Below are 15,755 nucleotides of genomic sequence, written 5' to 3' on the forward strand. Positions count from 1 at the left end.
ATCCCCATCTGGCGTTGTGTAGACTTTAGTTTTTCAGCACCTACTGCGCTCCTGTGGAAGTATTCCACAGCTGCTTTAACTTTGTCCACAGTGGGCTTCATCAACTTCAGAGCATCTCTTACAATCAAGTCCCGCACTGAAGCCTATGTTCTCTCGTACAGTTGTGGAATAAGTGATTTTGAAAGGGTTTTCCTGCTTGGAATTGTGTACATTGGATTTAGACTATAGCTATAATTTCTAAAACCTCTGTCCTCCACGATCGAAAAAGGCTGGAAATAATTTTAGCCAAAGCAATATCAATTTAGCCTTGTTTTGCTACAGACATAGACTTTGGCATAAACTGGTCCATAGAAGACTGCGTTGCTGTGGGTCGTGGAGCAGGCCTACTTGACTGAGTGGATACATCTCCACGTGTGGAGGTGCTGGCTCCACCACTATCACTAGCAGGCCCGCTAGTTTCTCGAAGCTCCGCTACAGCTAGCTTCACAGTTGGGTGCACAGGTCGCATATGCCGCTGTAGGTTGTGCGTAGAACCGGCTTTATATGAGATTCTGTTTTGGCAAATTCTATACTGTGCTCTAACATTGTCTACATTATTAAAATGCATCCAAAATACTGTGCTTCCGACTCATTTTCCTGCTGTTGTTTTCACAGACCTTCCTCTTTCTTTTTTTTTCTTTGCATATATTTTTTGATTTTTATTAACCCCAACTTCAACATACTCTCCTGCAACCTGCCTCGCCCAATGTGGTATGGATCAGCTATTTTCTTTACTTTAGAACCAGAACCCCCAACAGAAGCTAGCCAGCTGACTAGCTACTAGCTAGTAGTCAGCTACCCACTGCTAGCGGTCATCAGCTAACCTTTAGCCTGGACAACTCCTGCCAGTCTGCACAGCGTGATTCAACCCAGAGTTTATCGGACTCCCTTTCGCTTGATGCCCTCAATCTCACAAATTATCAATGAACCTACCAGGTACAACCCCAAATCCGTAAACACAGGCACCCTCATAGATATCATCCTAACCAACCTGCCTTCCAAATACACCTCTGCTGTCTTCAACCAGGATCTCAGCGGTCACTGCCTCATTGCTTGTGTCCGTAATGGGTCTGCGGTCAAACGACCACCCCTCAATACTGTCAAACGCTCCCTAAAACACTTCAGCGAGCAGGCCTTTCTAATCGACCTGGCCCGGGTATCCTGGAAGGATATTAACCTCATTCCGTCCGTAGAAGATGCCTGGTTATTCTTTAAAAGTGCTTTCCTCACAATCTTAAATAAGCATGCCCCATTCAAAAAATGTAGAACCTGGGAACAGATATTGCCCTTGGTTCTCTCCAGACCTGACTGCCCTTAACCAACACAAAAACATCCTGTGGCGTTCTGCATTAGCATTGAATAACCCCCGCGATATGTAACTTTTCAGGGAAGTGTCATGACGTTGCCCTCTTTGGGTACAGCGAGCACAGTTGACCCCCTCCCCCTGCACTTCTTCACCATCTCCCTCGGTCTCCTACACCCAGGTTGCTGTGGTCAGAAGGGGTCATAAATTCCTAAGAAAATGTCCCACCTCATGGCCACAATATAAAGAGACAGTGTTTTCATGGAGAGAACAAAGGATTCTACCACCTCACAGAATTGGAGAACCGAACTATATTTATGTTCTGGAGAAGGTATAAAAGATCGGTGAAGAATCCAGCTACAAACTGGTCCGTTTGGTACAATTTTGTGAAACTCATGAGAGACAATATTACCATAATAATGTTTATATACTAGCCTCAACTATGAGACTTACGTATAAATGGTTGTATAAAATGTATGAATAAGGATAAAGCTATTTGGAATATGTTAGGATGCTTGTAAGATGTTAATGTGAGAGAATTGTATTTTCTGTTTAATGTCTTAACTAAGTCATCAACACGCCCCCAGGGACACAGACTGGACCTGGCATCATGTGACAGCCTTTTCTACGTTCAGTATATAAACCCCCACCCAGGGTTTCTTTCCTAAGACCAGGCCTCCACTCCATTACGAGTTGGCTAATAGGTTTGACCATGCATCCCTCTACTGAACTTTAACCATACCACGTGGTTAAACTATTAGACTATCGATACAGAATAAGAACAAGTCTTTGATATGAATTACTAGTCTGCAGCTAGGAATTCGGTATCATTGAACGCGAAGACCGGCGAAACATCCATTCTATAACGACATTAATGAATGTCGCTTTGAAAGAGCCATTCTAACCGAGAGAGAGAGAGAGAGAGAGAGAGAGAGAGAGAGAGAGAGAGAGAGAACGCGAGGACAAGACTCTCCAACAGAACCGAACTTTTCAACAAAGATCCCGACGACACACTGAGCGTAAATATATATATTGATTGCAATTGTTCCCGAATGAGTGAGCGTTCATTGTGCAAAGGATTAGCATTTCAATTGTTAATATTTATCAACTCTGTAGTGTCTTCTCCGCTGCCCCCACCCCCCTTTTGTTTAACCTGTTATGGCTAGGGGGCAGTATTTTCACGGCTGGACAAAAAACGTACCCAATTTAATCTGGTTACTACTCCTGCCCAGTAACTAGAATATGCATATAATTATTGGCTTTGGATAGAAAACACTCCAAAGTTTCTAAAACTGTTTGAATGGTGTCTGTGAGTATAACAGAACTCAAATGGCAGGTCAAAACCTGAGAGATTCCTTTACAGGAAGTGGCCTGTCTGACCATTTCTTGAACTTCTTTGCGATCTCTATCTTTTACTAAGGATCTCTGCTCTAACGTGACACTTCCTACGTCTTCCATGGGCGCTCAGAGCCCGGGAAAAAACAGAATGTCGTCATCCCAGCCCCAGGCTGAAACACATTATCGCCTTTCTCAACTGGCCGATCAAGGGACTGTGGGCTTAGGCGCATGCCCTGGCCGCCCCCGTCTTTGTGATTTTTCCTCTGTTTGCCGAAAAGGAGATTCCCGGTCGGAATATTATTGCTTTTTTACGAGATAAATTGCATAAAAATTGATTTTAAACAGCGGTTGACATGCTTCGAAGTACGGTAATGGAATATTTAGATTTTTTTTGTCACGAATTGCGCCATGCGCACGACCCTGATTTACCATTTCGGATAGTGTCTGGGACGCACGAACAAAACGCCGCTATTCGGATATAACGATGGATTATTTTGGACCAAACCAACACTTGTTATTGAAGTAGCAGTCCTGGGAGTGCATTCTGACGAAGACAACAAAAGGTAATCAAACTTTTATAATAGTAAATCTGATATTGGTGAGTGCTAAACTTGCTGGGTGTCTAAATAGCTAGCCCGTGATGGCTGGGCTATGTACTTAGAATATTGCAAAATGTGCTTTCACCAAAAAGCTATTTTAAAATCGGACATATCGAGTGCATAGAGGAGTTCTATATTTATAATTCTTAAAATAATTGTTATGCTTTTTGTGAACGTTTATCGTGAGTAATTTAGTAATTTTTTTGCAAATTCCCCGGAAGTTAGTTAGTATGCTAGTTCTGAACGTCACATGCTAATGTAAAAAGCTGTTTTTTGATATAAAAATGAACTTGATTGAACAAAACATGCATGTATTGTATAACATAATGTCCTAGGTGTGTCATCTGATGAAGATGATCAAAGGTTAGTGCTGCATTTAGCTGTCTTCTGGGTTTTTGTGACATTATATGCTAGCTTGAAAAATGGGTGTCTGATTATTTCTGGCTTGGTACTCTGCTGACATAATCTAATGTTTTGCTTTCGCTGTAAAGCCTTTTTGAAATCGGACAGTGTGGTTAGATAAAGGAGAGTCTTGTCTTTAAAATGCTGTGAAATAGTCATATGTTTGAAAAATTGAAGTTTTTGTATTTTTGAGGAATTTGTAATTCGCGCCACGCCTATCATTGGATATTGGAGCAGGTGTTCCGCTAGCGGAACGTCTAGATGTAAGAGGTTAACAAGCCGCCATGCCGGTTTAGCCCACTAGGGCACATTCCTCTACCATTTCTTTGTAACGATACCTACTGTTAGTATGCCTTTCTGTGAATTATTTAGTTTAGTAAATAAATGATTTTAACCTCTCTAGGGTCGGCGGAACGAAATCGTCCCACCTACGTAACAGCCAGTGGAATCCTGTGGCGCGTTATTCAAATACCTTAGAAATGCTATTACTTCAATTTCTCAAACATATGACTATTTTTCACCATTTTAAAGACAAGACTCTCGTTAATCTAACCACACTGTCCGATTTCAAAAAGGCTTTACAACGAAAGCAAAACATTAGATTATGTCAGCAGAGTACCAAGCCAGAAATAATCAGACACCAATGGATTATTTGGGACCAAACCAACATTTGTTATTGAAGTAGCAGTCCTGGGAGTGCATTCTGATGAAGAACACCAAAGGTAATCAAACTTTTCTAATAGTAAATCGGAGTTTGGTGAAGGCTAAACTTGCTGGGTGTCTAAATAGCTAGCCCTATGATGCCGGGCTATCTACTGAGAATATTGCAAAATGTGCTTTCACCATAAAGCTATTTTAAAATCGGACATATCGAGTGCATAGAGGAGTTCTGTATCTATAATTCTTAAAATAATCGTTATGTTTTTTGTTAACGTTTATCGTGAGTAATTTAGTAAATTCACCGGCAGTGTTCGGTGGGAATGCTAGTCACATGCTAGTCACTTGCTAATGTAAAAGCTGGTTTTTGATATAAATATGAACTTGATTGAACAAAACATGCATGTATTGTATAACATAATGTCCTAGGGTTGTCATCTGATGAAGATCATCAAAGGTTAGTGCTGCATTTAGCTGTGGTTTGGTTTTATGTGACATTATATGCTAGCTTGAAAAATGGGTGTCTGATTATTTCTGGCTGGGTACTCTGCTGACATAATCTAATGTTTTTCTTTCGTTGTAAAGCCTTTTTGAAATCGGGCAGTGTGGTTAGATTAACGAGAGTCTTGTCTTTAAAATGGTGTAAAATAGTCATATGTTTGAAAAATTGAAGTTTTTGCATTTTTTAGGTATTCCACCTAGCCCATAGAGGTTAACTGCAGCCTTTGTAATTCCTCTTTTTCAATTGGCAGCAGGGGAAGGCCAAGACCGCTGTGCTGTGGAGTCAGCTGCAATTCTGAGAAACATTGAGGCAAAATTGACTGCAAGACATGATGACAACTTCATTCCAGTTTTGGTCAGAGGACTTTTGAGAGAGCTAGAGGAAAATGGAGCAATGTCTAAAGAAAGCTTTCTCAAAACAGCCCAATCATTCTTCCCTACGGCTGTGAACTACTTGCAAGCATGGGGAAAGCACACAGATAATCTAAAATATTTACATTGTCTCCTTTTAAAAAGGCAACCTCAACGTGAAGAGATCCAGAAGGCAGCAGGCACACTGCAATGCCCCAATGTGACCATCCATGAGGATGCATTGTTTGGCAAGGTTACTGGCATGCAAGAGGTCCTAAAGGGGGGATCGCTTGACGAATGGAAACCATCTGAGACACCGCTTAGTCAGAGATTGAGCCCGGTGGTTACCCACTTCAAAGAGTACGACACCCAACACACTAACCTGGCTAGATTAGCATCTGTTGTCATGTGCTTACCTGGAAGTAATGCACCAGTCGAGAGAGTGTTCTCCCAAACGAATGATGTATGGACAGCAGCAAGAAATAGGTTCACTATTCATTCAAGGCCATGCTTATTGTGTAGACAAACTTCAACCTCCCCTGCCAGGAGTTCATGGAGAAGCTGGCCGAAGACGGAGCAATCCTGAAGAAAATACATTCTTCTGAGAAATATACATATTAGGTTGGCATAAGTATATTATGTAGTTACCAATCTCGTCATCTTATTTCTTTATTATGTTGTTAAGTATTTCCCATATACTATTGTCTGTTTTTTCATCCTTCTGCTCTAATTCTACCCAGACAACCAGGACCTCTGAATGCCTGTTCAGATTGGACAGTTCTGTCTTGTCTGTGGTGTTTCTTTAATGATATATTGACCGCCGAACTGGAAATGTCCTGGTTTTAATTTCAGAAATCTGGTCACCTTAGGCAACAGATTACACAACAGTATCATCCGCATACAAATGGGGGTTACAATTTCTTACAGACTAACCAATATTGTTTATACATACATTGAACAAAAATAAACGCAACATGTAAAGTGGGTCTAGGCCACTTTTTTTCTCCATTTCCACCTAAATGATGTGCCCAAAGTAAACTGCCTGTTGCTCAGGCCCTGAAGCCAGGATATGCATATAATTGAAGTTTGTAGAAATGTTAAAATAATGTAGGATAATATAACACAATAGATATGGTAGTAGAAAATCCAAAGAAATACCAACCCAGAAATGTTTTTTTTTGAGAGACAATCCTCTTAGAAATGCAAGAGAAAGGTCATATTGTAAAATATCTCCCTGGATGTAATTCCTATGGCTTCCACAGGGTGTCAGCAGTCTATGTCCAAGGTTTCAGGCTTTTAACTTCAAAAACAAATAAGAAATAACAATTTTGGTAGAAGGACACCGTCTTGGAAATCCGTGTCGGGGCACACCATGAAGAAACTAAAATCGGTTCCTATTGAACATACTTCTTTCCTAAATAAATATTGTAGTTTGATTACATTGGGAAAAGTATTTTGACTTCTTGAAACTAAGTTCAGGGGTAGATTTTCGGATTCCTTTCTCTGCAAGTTGAACGAGTGGGTTACTCAAATCGATGGCGCCAACTAAACTGACTTTTTGGGAAATAAAGAAGGATTTTATCTAACAAAATGACCCTACATGTTATAGCTGGGACCTTTTGGATGACAAATCAGAGGAAGATTTGAAAAAAGTAAGTGAATATTTAATCGTTATTTGTGAATGTATGAAACATGTGCCGGTGGGAAAATATTTTGATGTGGGGCGCCATCCTCCAACAATTGCATGGCATATTTTCGCTGTAATAGCTACTGTAAATTGGACAGTCGATATAAGACACTTATATGTACCTAAATGTTTAAAATCTAATATAAATATTAGAATTTATTTGAACTCGTTTCACCGGAAGTTGTCCCGCTAGCGGGACCCCGATCCTTAACAGTTCCCAGAAATGTTCCATAAGCACAAAAAGCTTATATCTCTCAAATGTTGTGCACAAATTTGTTTATGGCCCTTTTGGTGAGCAATTCTCCTTTGTCAAGAAATTATCCATCTGACAGGTGTGGCATATCAAGAGGCTGATTAAACAGATTGATCAATACACAGGTGCACCTTGTGCTGAGGACAATAAAAGGCCACTCTAAAATGTGCAGTTTTGTCACACTACACAATGCTACAGATGTCTCAAGTTTTGAGGTAGCGTGCAGTTGGCATGCTGACTGCAGGAATGTCCACCAGAGCTGTTGTCAGATAATTTAATATTAATTTCTCTACCGTAAGCCGTCTCCAATGTCATTTTAGAGAATTTGGCAGTATGTCCAACCGGCCTCACAACCGAAGACCACGTGTAGCCACGCCAGCCCAGGACCTCCACATCTGGCTTCTTCACCTGTGGGATCATCTGAGACCAGACACCCAGACAGACAGCTAATGAAACTGAGGAGTATTTCTGTCTGTAAAGCCCTTTTGTAGGGAAAAATGAATTCTTATTGGCTGGGCCTATGGTATGTCATGCGATGGTATGTTGAGCAGTCCTCCCACTATGACTCAGGAAACCATGCAGTTTATTAGGCTACAGATTAAATCAATTATGATGAACTTCACATGGTGATGAAAGTGCACACTGATAAGCTTGATGCTCCTTTCCAATAAATATCGAGGGTCTTATTCTGGTGACATGATGATTGATGCTTGGCTGCTGTTTGACAAATAAAAATAATATCGCTCTTATCCATAATAATCTCATAATGTAGGTAAACTACCCACACTGTAGGCTTATCAGCAAGCTGTTGAGCTGGCTAGAGTACACGGGCAAAGACCAGAGTGGACACGTTTGCTATCTAACGCAACAAGTTCTTGAACAAAACGGATGGGACACCGATCTGTAGAGATCCTTAAACCACTCTGTCTTTCAAATAAAAGGCCTGCAGAGACCCCACTGGTCACAAACTGATTGAATCAACGTTGATTCAATGTAATTTGTCAAGGTAATGTGGCATGGAATCTACGTGGAAAATAGGTAACAATTTCAACCACAGGGTTATGTCATCATGGTAACCAAATTTCAGCATCAACAACTCTTGTTGTACAAATTCAACATATGTTATACATCAGATCTTCAACATTATATCCAGTATCAGAAAGAAAAAAGGCTGGGCAGCAGCTCCTGTTGGAGAACTGATTTATCTACAGCTAACCTCTGGTCTCCCATCCAGCCATGATATTTGTCATTGATTATTGAGTGATGTCCACTTAAAAATGTATTAGATTCACTGTGGCTATGGAAGTCATTTCAAAAGATACGTGTGGTGGCTAATTTCTGCATTACCAAATGAGGAGAGTTACAAACACACCAGTCTGAGTTAAACTACATCTTTAATACTTAAGATACTTTTGCAAAAGCACTTTGACCTTCAAGAATGCACTATCTCTAATGAACCATTGAAAAAGGGTGCCAACACAATAGCTACTGAGATATTTTATACCCAAGAACCACCCCTTCAACGTACATGACGAACCACAGATCTTAGGAACAGTTCACAAAGGGACCTTATACTTTAGAAAGGAGTATCCACAGCCAGATAGCATTCGCTATAAATTATCGTTCAGTTTGGTCCCTAATGACGTCCCTGGTACTTCATAGAACAAAAACACCATTTCATCCAATGGCATATATCAATTGTCAACTCTAGATACTCCCATCTCAAGTAAACCCCCTCTTGACCCCACTCCTGGACAGGCTCACTGAGGGGAGTGACTTGCGCACAGACATTGTGGAGACAAATAATTGGTTCCCCATTAAACACGCCATCCCTTCACATGGTTTAAGAATAGGTAAAGACACATTCACATATGAAGACAATGTTTCATTCTAAAACATCTTAATTATCTATATTATCCAACTAATTCTGATTTATCCGCCACATAAGTTTCACAGAGCAAATAAAATAGGACCATACTTTATCAGTCATATGTAATCAATGATGCCATTAATGCCTATATACCATTTGCGAAGTCATCAACAGCTATTGTTTCAGTTCAACACAGAATTGTAAAAGAAATCGAAATAAAATTGTATTCGTCACACGAATACAACTGGTGTAGACTTTACCGTGAAATGCTTTCTTACGAGCCCTTCCCAACAATGCAGAGTTTAATAATAACATAAAATACACAATAATGGAGCTATATGCAGGGAGTGCCAATACTAGTTAAATGTGCAGAGGTACGAGGTATTTGAGGTAGGGTAAAGTGTCTAGGCATTAGGATAGATATTAACAGTCAAATAAAGAACAGAGAAGCAGCTGCAAATGATGAGTGTAAAATTGTGTGTGTGTGTGTAGGTGGAGGCTGTTGAGGGGAGGACGGCTCCTAACAATGGCTGGAACGGAGAAAATGGAATTGCATTGAACACATGGAAACCATGTTTTTGATGTATTTGGTACCATTCCACTTATTCTGCTCTAGCCATTACTACGAGCCCGTCCTCCCCAATTAAAGTTTCATCAATCTCCTGTGTTGTGTTTTGTGTGTGTGTGTGTGTGTGTGTGTGTGTGTGTGTGTGTGTGTGTGTGTGTGTGTGTGTGTGTGTGTGTGTGTGTGTGTGTGTGTGTGTGTGTGTGTGTGTGTGTGTGTGTGTGTGTGTGTGTGTATGAAGTGAATTTTTGTGGGTTTTGTGTGGGAGTGTCAATGTAGTGTGTGTGATTGTGTGTGTATATGGTGTGTATATACAGTGCCTTCAGAAAGTGTTCATACCCCTTGATTTATTTCACATTTTGTTGTGTTACAGCCTGAATTTAAAATGGATTAAATATTTTTTCTCCTCTCACCCATCTACACACTATACTCCATAATGACAAATTGAAACATGTTTTTAGCAAATGCATTGAAAATTAAACAGAAATGTTTTATTGACATAATTATTCACACCCCGGAGTCAATACTTTGTAGAAGCACCTTTGGCGGCAATTACAGCTGTCCATTATTCTTTTCAAAATTCTTCAAGCTCTGTCGAGTTGGTTGTTGATCAAATCAAATCAAAGTTTAGTTGTCAGGTGCGCCGAATACAACAGGTGTAGACCTTACAGTGAAATGCTTACTTACAGGCTCTAACCAACAGTGCAAAAAAGGTATTAGGTGAACAATAGGTAAGTAAAGAAATAAAAACAACAGTAAAAAGACGGTGAAAAATAACAGTACATACAGTAACGAGGCCATAACAGTAGCGAGGATACAGGCACCGGTTAGTCAGGCTGATTGAGGTATTATGTACATGTAGATGTGGTTAAAACCTCTCTAGGGTAGGGGGCAGTATTTTCACGGCCGGATGAAAAACGTACCCAAATTAACCGGCCTACTACTCGGGCCCAGGAACTAGAATATGCATGTTATTAGTAGATTTGGATAGAAAAAACACTGAAGTTTCTAAAACAGTTTGAATGATGTCTGTGAGTATAACAGAACTCATATGGCAGGCAAAAACCTGAGAAAAATCTAACCCAGAAGTGAGAATTCTGGTGCTTGTAGTCCTTTCAAGTCATTGCCAATCAAACACACAGTGAGTTAGGGTTCATTTTGCACGTCCTAAGGCTTCCACTAGATGTCAACAGTCTTTAGAAAGTTGTTTGAGGCGTCTATGATGAACACAGACCGAACAAGAAGGCTGGGAAGTTGTAGACCCATCAGTTCATTGGCGCGCTTCACGTGAGAAGGTACCTGTGTTCCAAAACGTTTTTCAAGACACTGGAACCGTCCGGTTGGAATATTACTGAATTTTCACGTTCTAAAGGCCCTAAAGATTGATGCTTTACAACGTTTACATGTTTGAACGAACTCAAATAGATTAAATTTTTTTTACTTTGTGACATTTTTGGCGCGAACTGAACGCACGAACAACAAGGAGCTATTTGGACATAAATGATGGAGTTTATCGAACAAAACAACATTTATTGTGGACCTGGGATTCCTGTAAGTGGCTTCTGATGAAGATCATCAAAGGTAAGTGAATATTTCTAATGCTATTTAATATTTTAGATGACTCCAAAATGGCGGGTATCTGTATTGCCTTAGTGTATTTTTCTGAGCGCAGTACTCAGATTATTGCAAAGTGTGCTTTCCCAGTAAAGTTATTTTGAAATCTTTCACAGCATTAGCATAAAGGAGATGTTCATCTATAATTCTTTGAATGACAGTTTAATATTTTATCAATGTTTATGACGAGTATTTTTGTAAATTGGAGGCAAATTGGAGGCAAAGTATTTTCTGAATGTCACGCGCCAATGTAAAATGCTGTTTTTAGATATAAATATGAACTTGATCGAATAAAAAATGCATGTATTGTGTAACATGATGTCCTAGGAGTGTCATCTGATGAAGATCGTCAAAGGTTAGTGCTTCATTTAGCTGTGTTTTGGGTATTTGTGATGCATGCTAGTTGCTTGGAAATGGCTGTGTGGTTATTTGTGTCTATGTACTCTCCTAACATAATCTAATGTTTTGCTTTCGCTGTAAAGCCTTTTTGAAATCGGACAACGTGGTTCGATTCAGGAGAAGTGTATATGTAAAATAGTCCTATGTTTGAGAACTTTGAATTATGACATTTTGTGGTTTTAAATTTGGTGCTCTGATTTTTCACTGGCTGTTGAATAGTGTGGGACGATTGCGTCCCACCTACCCTAGAGAGGTTAAAGTGACTGCATATATGATAAACAGAGAGTAGCAGTAGCGTAAAAGAGGGGTTGGCGGGTGGTGGGTGGCGGGACACAATGCAGATAGCCCGGTTAGCCAATGTGTGGGGGCACTGGTTGGTCAGGACAATTGAGGTAGTATGTACATGAATGTATAGTTGAAGTGACTATGCATATATGATGAACAGAGAGTAGCAGCAGCGTAAAAGAGGGGTTGGGGGCACACAATGCAAATAGTCCGGCTAGCCGTTTGTTCACCTGTTCAGGAGTCTTATGGCTTGGGGGTAAAAACTGTTGAGAAGCCTTTTTGTCCTAGACTTGACACTCCGGTACCACTTCCCATGCGGTAGGAGAGAGAACAGTCTATGACTGGTGTGGCTTAGGTCTTTGACAATTTTAAGGGCCTTCCTGTGACACCGCCTGGTAAAGAGGTCCTGGATGGTAGGCAGCTTAGCCCCAGTGATGTACTGGGCCGTACGCACTACCCTCTGTAGTGCCTTGCGGTGGGAGGCTGAGCAATTGCCGTACCAGGCAGTGATGCAACCAGTCAGGATGCTCTCGATGTTGCAGCTGTAGAACCTGAGTGCTACAGGTCTGTAGTCATTTAGGCAGGTTGCCTCCGTGTTCTTGGGCACAGGGACTATGGTGGTCTGCTTGAAACATGTTGGTATGACAGACTCAATCAGGGACATGTTGAAAATGTCAGAAAAGACACCTGCCAGTTGGTCAGCACATGCCCGGAGCCACGTCCTGTTAATCTGTCTGGCCCCGCAGCCTTGTGAATGTTGACCTGTTTAAAGGTCTTACTCACGTCGGCTACACATTTTTACTACTGAACTTATTTAGGCTTGCTTCAAGACATTTTAGAGTTTCATATATAATATTCCACTTTGACATTATGGGGTATTGTGTTTAGGCCAGTTACAAAAAAATAGAAATGTAATCAATTTTAAAAAACATTTTGAAAAAGTCAAGGGGTGTGAATACTTTCTGAAGGCAAAGTGTGTAACGGCTGTCGTATAGAGGGGACCAAGGCGCAGCGTGTTGAGTGCTCATAATTACTGTTTATTGAACTCAGAACACTAAAGAAAATAACAAAGAGAAAACGATCAGCTAACAGTTCTGTCAGGTACTGAAGTCTACACAGAACACAACTAAACAGAACACAACTGCCCACAAACACAATAGAAAAAAACCCAACTTAAATATGATCTCCAATTAGAGACAACGCGAACCAGCTGCCTCTAACTGGAGATCATCCCAAAAAACGGCAACATAGAAATAGGAAACTAGAACTAAACATAGAAATAGAAAACCACCCAAAACACCCCTGTCACGCCCTGACCTACTCTACTATAGAAAATGACATCTTACTAGGGTCAGGACGTGACAAAGTGAGTCTAGTGAGTGTGCGTAGGGTCAGTGCAAGATAGTCAGTCATGATAGTTTGGGTACCATTACTTGACTATTTAGCAGTCTTATGGCTTGGGGGTAGAAGCTGTCTCGGAGCCTGTTGGTCTGGTACCGTTTGCCGGAAGGTAGCAGAATGAACAGTCTATGGCTTGGGTGGCTGGACTCTTGCAATTTTTCGTGCCTTCCTCTGACATCGCCTGATATAGAGGTCCTGGATGGCAGGGAGCTTTTCCCTAGTGATGTACTGGGCTGTCCGCACCACCTCCTGTAGCGCTTTGCATTTGCCATACCAAGTGATGATGCAACCAGTCAAGATGCTCTTGATGGTGCAGCTGTAGAACTTTTTGAGGATCCTTCTATTCTCAGCCATTTTCCTTGACTCTGGTTGAACAGTATGTAGATTTTATCTTCATTAATCAAGAAATAGTTGATTGATGACATGCTATACCTGCAAACCTGTCAGATGCATGCTGCATGATTACTGTGTCTGCCACCTTTGTTACCCTACTCTCATTGTCAAAATATTTCTAAACAGTAGATGTTTACTCTATTCAACGTGTTATAGCTTTTAACTCCTCCTTAGAAGAAGGGATCATATGTCTGGCTCGCTAACAGGCCTTGTCTTACGATGACTCACTTGGCAAGAGTGGATGGGAACCAATTTCACAGGCACTCACAGATTAGCCCTAAAGAGGTGCAAGGTTTTGCTAGATCACAGAGTTTGCGATTGTTCCTACTTGTCCCCTGCCCACTCCCTTTGAGGCTATCCTGTTTAGGCCGAGTACTTGGCTGAGAGCCTGGACCTTGGGTCTCCATGGCGGAAAAAGTTTATCGCCCGGCTCTGAGGAACAGGTTTGTGTGAGGCCTCTCATTAACCACTAGAACAAGCCCCATCTCAACCCAATGTATCCACTTATCCTGTCATCACCATACCAGGCAACTATAAGGCTCATTGCAGGGAAGCTTTGTGCCTCAAAGGGAAACATCACTCCACCTCCCCAACAAGTCACCACCTTAATGTACCCAACAAAGTAAAATAATCACACTTTCTTGAAGCCTCGTTGTTCAAGGTCTAATGCAGCCATAGATAACATCTTTTTTCAAATGAATCCAATCTGTTTGTAGTTGGATTTATTGCACCCATTACTGAGATGGTTGTTCCGGTTTAGATGTTCCAGGCAGTCTCATCAGTCAAATGCCTGTACCCTCGTAGGCCTTCTAAATTAACAGTTCCAATTGTTGGATGTCTGTAAATAACATACATTTATTGCACCCGTAACTGAGAGGGTTTTTCCACACTGGCTGGATTTCAATAGAAATTACACATCATTTTGCAAGCCAATGCAGCCGCTTTGTTGTCTGACTGACAGTGCATTTTTGTAATTTTTTTTTGTTGTTGACATTTTTAGTAGACACTCTTATCCAGAGTGACTTACAGTAGTGAATGCATACATTTCATTTCACACACCATGCTGGCGTTGCAAACACCATGCTCTACCAACTGAGCCACAGGGAAGTGTGCTCAACTAGCAAACCTCAATGTGTTAATGTCTGTTTAGTAGTGTTAACACAGAACTGCTATTTCACGACCACTGTCAGATTAAGCCAGTCCACAGCATGAAATCTGTACCATTTTGTTTGCTCATAAATATAGGCCACTACTCTGTCTTTGTACATTACATTGCAGACAGACATGCCAATGAAAGCAACACATTTTAGAAGTGTGTGAATAGTTCAAGTGTAGTTGGATATACAGTCTCAACTTTTGCAGCATTTGTGACATTGAGTCCATCTGAGCATAATTAATAGTTGCGTCCTCAAACTTGTGAAGTTAGCAAACATGATAGCTAACATTATATTAAAACTGATAAGGTTCACATGAATACTACAGGCCAAGATTAATTAAACCTCTGCTATCTGACAACGTTTCTAATCAATCCTCAGGTACCATAATATGTAAATAAATGATTAAATTTAAGACGGAGAATAGTGTGTTCAATACCGGAGATAAATAACGAAGTGCGCGCCCTCATCCAAGCACGCCACAAGACTACAGTCAAAATGAGAGCCACCTTGAAAAACGACTAATTCTAGCTCATTTTTCAAAAAACAAGCCTGAAACCCTTTCTAAAGACTGTTGACATCTACTGGAAGCCATAGGAACTGCAATCTGGGAGGATTTTCTTAGATTTTCCCATAGACAAGAATTTCAATGGGTGGTCACCTCCAAAAAAAAAAATGTACGGATGGATTCTCCTCAGATTTTTGCCTACCATATCAGTTCTGTTATACACACAGACATTATTTTAACCTGTTGGAGCTAGGGGGCAGTGCACGGCCGGATAAAAAACGTACCCGATTTAAACTGGTCCCTACTCTTGCCCAGAAATGAGAATATGCATATAATTAGTAGATTTGGTTAGAAAACACTCTAAAGTTTCTAAAACTGTTTGAATGGTGTCTGTGAGTATAACAGAACTCATATGGCAGGCCAAAACCTGAGAAGA

Source organism: Salmo salar, chromosome 09 (assembly GCF_965601325.2).
Source record: "Salmo salar chromosome 09, fSalSal1, whole genome shotgun sequence".
NCBI lineage: Eukaryota > Metazoa > Chordata > Actinopteri > Salmoniformes > Salmonidae > Salmo > Salmo salar.